Source organism: Hordeum vulgare, chromosome 7H (genome assembly GCF_904849725.1).
Source record: "Hordeum vulgare subsp. vulgare chromosome 7H, MorexV3_pseudomolecules_assembly, whole genome shotgun sequence".
Lineage (NCBI taxonomy): Eukaryota > Viridiplantae > Streptophyta > Magnoliopsida > Poales > Poaceae > Hordeum > Hordeum vulgare.
Window position 1 is genome coordinate 14,327,106 of NC_058524.1, and position 4,049 is coordinate 14,331,154.

The 4,049-nt window shown below is 39.1% G+C and overlaps 1 long non-coding RNA gene across 1 annotated transcript; it reads right to left on the bottom strand.

Annotated features, from left to right (window-relative positions):
• Positions 1-1,135: 1,135 nt before the first annotated feature.
• On the bottom strand, positions 1,136-3,059 carry LOC123413221. Its single transcript, XR_006613696.1, has 2 exons — positions 2,981-3,059; positions 1,136-1,559 (listed from the first exon to the last, which is right to left on the bottom strand). It is a non-coding gene; the product is annotated as an uncharacterized LOC123413221 (long non-coding RNA).
• Positions 3,060-4,049: the final 990 nt, after the last annotated feature.

Genomic DNA, 4,049 nt, shown 5'->3' on the forward strand with positions numbered 1-4,049 from the left:
CCCAATGCCAAATAGTTTCTTCTAGGCATCGTGAGTGAGGTATTGAATAACACAATCGAGAGAATTATGACTGTCGTGTGTGATGACCAGCCCTATCGCAAACGATGTGATATAGAAAATTGTGTGTGATATGCCATACGAACGGAGACGTACCTTTGTGATTCCCTTTATGGGATGCGAAGCACATCTCACACGACTTCTTCAATATGTCAGTTTGTGATGGTCCTCCCAATCACACAAGCTCTATTTTTTGCCTGATGTGTGTGACCCAATGGAGACATCATCGACGATTTATCTGTGTTGTATGGGATAAACCCCCCCCCCCCTCGTCCACACATGCAAGATGACGATTTAAAACATCGCCGTGAAAAGGGGGTAAAACCCGTTTCTATAGCACGAGCGGCTGCAGTAGTGATGTAATATACCGTTGGAAAGCTATTCAATACGGTCAAAATTTTCATATTGATTTTTTCCAAATTCATAATGATTTAAGTGTAGTTTTGAAAGAAGTAGAAATACTAAATGTTTTGTTTTTGAAATCCCAAATCAACAGTGGACTAATCTGGCTGAACATTTTTAAGATTTGGTATGAACAAGTAGCCGTTATATATCAATGCATCTGGGCATGAATTAAAGAGGAAGAGGCAGCGGGATGGTGACACACATCCACCATCTCCACATCAGCGCATCAACGCCCCTTCGTGTGTCGCCTGTTAAATCACCCATCGTCTATTCATTCTCACACCCCGCTCGTCGGATGAATCCCTTCACAAGCCTGTTGATGGAGGAGTGCGGCGCTCGATGGGTACAACGGATGTAACTTGTGGGTGGATAACGGGAAAAAGAGGCCGGGGTTCGTGCGTGACGGTGGGCTAACGATTGGGCTGGGAAATAGGTCCGGTTAACCATAGAACTTCGTTTCGGCCTTTAGAGCAGCAACCTATTAGGACAGATGGGTCAGTATTTAACACATGCCGGAATGATGGCTGTACACATCAGATCGGACGGCCAAAAACTTTTCAGCACACGAAACGAACGACGAGAAACTCAAATCATTGAGAGGGTTCGCTTAAACTCAGTTTTACTGTCCTAAAAAACGATGGGGTGTACGGAAGCACTCCCTCTGTTCTTCAAATTCAAAAGAAGAATCATTCACTGAACACACATCATCATGTGCAGCATCAGCAAAGTTAGAGGTCACTGCATCTCTTCTCAGCACAAAATAGTGGTACAAGTCAAAAATACGTTAAATGTATTACATACAGGCACATAATGTTTATCTCAAGCGTGGTATTTCTGGAAATTGCGCACTACAAATTACTCCAACACACATGCATTACAATACAAGTAATTTAGGTGTTAGCCACTAGTAGTAGACTAGTAGTGCATAGTAAAATATCCTATAATGCATCCCCAAGTAAAAGAAAATGTACGGATGAGGTTGTGGTAATTATGGAAGAACGACAGCAGTGTCCAAGATCTTTACCAGTCTGTTTCTTAGTCATCAGTGATCAAAGATTGAAGGAGTTACGCCCGTACAACCTCAGGCAGAACACAACCTGACAAATGAGGAGAGAATATATGATTTAGCGAGGCTGATCTACATGCTAAAAAGGTGCCAGTTACACGCACACTGGAATAAATTATTTAACCTATAATGGACAGGAAAAGTTATACTCCCTCCGTCACGGTTTAGAAGACGTGCATGCAAATTCTCTAGTACTTAGGTGGTTATTGATTGACTATGAAATGAGTTAAAAAATAGCATTCACACTACGCATGCATATAGAAGTAATACAATGGAGTACTAATTAGCTGCTAGTAGTAAATGCAACGCGCCTTAATCTTTGTCTATTTTGAAAACGCACGCAAGTCTAACTGTGCTTTCTAAACCGTGACGGAGGGAGTATATTATATAAGCAACAATTAGATTGATCGATACACCAGAAGCGTGGTACAACTTGGGATGCTGCAAATGGAACAATAAGATATAAAAATAAATCCTCGTTGTGATAATATCTCATTGTGTTAAAAGTAACCAGAGCCGAAATGTTGAAGGTGCATTTGATAATATCTCATTGTTTTGGTAGTAATTTATCCTGTACCGGCCTATATATGCCACATTATTTGTATGTACAAACATAGCTAGGCTAGAGATATGTGATCTGAGTGCAACAATAACTGGAACCATGTTTAGGTAGAAGCAGAAAAACTTATTAAGCAATCTACAAGATTCTGGATATATATAGATGATTGTGACATCAATCGAAGACAAATAAATCGAGAAAATATATGGACAACAATTGATATTTCAGTTCAGATTAGATGCCTATACCCCAAGTATGGTTATCGAGATTACAGTGTATATGATGGTCTATATTGTCACTATCTACCACATGCCACACTATATATAATTATTATATTATGATAATTAACACAAACTTGTTACGTTTTACCAAGCTCCAAACTTGCGATACTAGAATCTAATGATAGTCAATCCGACATTATTAGAGAAGCAACAACAAAAGCTACATAAAAAGATTTAAAAAAATCCAGCTGATATTTTCAATATGCTAGCCTGTGTGAATGCACGGGTTGATGACTAATTGTATCTAACTTGAAAATGTTGATACGGTTCCATCATTTGTGCCTTCTCATTTCATCCATGTTTTTTTTAAATTTAGTTCTTATTTCTTTGTTGATGATATCCTTGCTGCAAGCTGAGAAGTTGGATTGGAAATATTATATCTACGAGTTAATTTGTACATGCATTGCCTTGTTGTTGGATAGCTCTATCCTTTGCAACACTATTGATATATGGTTAACTTATGCATTGGCTGCAAATACAGAAGACGTGACTGTGTAGCTGTACACAATATAGAGAACTAACATATGATTCCAAATATGGAGAAAATGAACATAATTGCACTTGTAGGCAACATAGAGAGCCCTGGAGAAGGACTGAAGCATAATTACATACCTCCTGCCCTCGGAATCAGTTGAACCTAGAAAGGGTTATTTTATCGACCATGGATCGCTTTTGTCTGACCTGGATGCTTCTCGAAAACTACATTGAAGGAAAAGAATATTTGTGAGTTTCAAAAAGAAAAGTAACACTATGTATTAACCATCTCAATTGATACTGAGCAACATCATTACCACCCAGCTCCCTGATCTCCACAGGATCACCTGCCTGTATGTCACTTAATTCCCAATTCGCCATTCACTCCCCATATATCTTTTTTTAAAGCGGAGGACATCGGACTCTTCATCATCATGATGCACACAGCCAAATTTATTTAAATAAAATAATCCACAACGTTTAGTGCTACTGCTAAGAAATGGTAAGCAAAAAACATGAAAAAGACCACAACCGGTTGGTAAAAACGATTACGTGACTAAACTACATAATCTATTACTGACATGCCAACCAAACCGATTGAATAAAATTGCGCAAATCTCCAGACGACCGCACCCAAAGACCATGAGCTCCCAAGCGTCCAAACACTGAAGTAACTAATACACATTGTATGATGGAAAAAAGTAACCTGGTAAGCAAAGAAAATTAAAGATGCATGCAACCCAAGCTTGAAACCAAGGACCGAGCCAGGATTTGAACTTCAATGGGGCTGGTTAAACCATCGTTTTAAATAGCGCGCTAAGCCTCTTACCGACAGACCTCTTCTAAATGATATAGCATGCTATATATAGCGGAGCTATAGCGCGCTATTTAAAATGTTTGTTCATTTGTTTGGACCAAAGTCTCTTAGCGCAAGACCTTTTATAGATGATATAACGTACTATAACAGGCTATTTAAAACCATGGGTTAAACAAGCGTAAGATTATAAGTTTCATCAGAAGGGGAAACATGGTTAAAACACAATGAATCTAGTGTAGTAATGTCTGGTACTCAAATTTTCAAAAGGATAAGGTAGGATGCGGCTAGAACTCACTATTTGTCCATTACGCCCTTCTCCAATAGGGCTCGCACCAGCTTGGGAAGATATTTACAGAACGTCTTGGCGGTTAACAACTCCAGGTCAGCTAT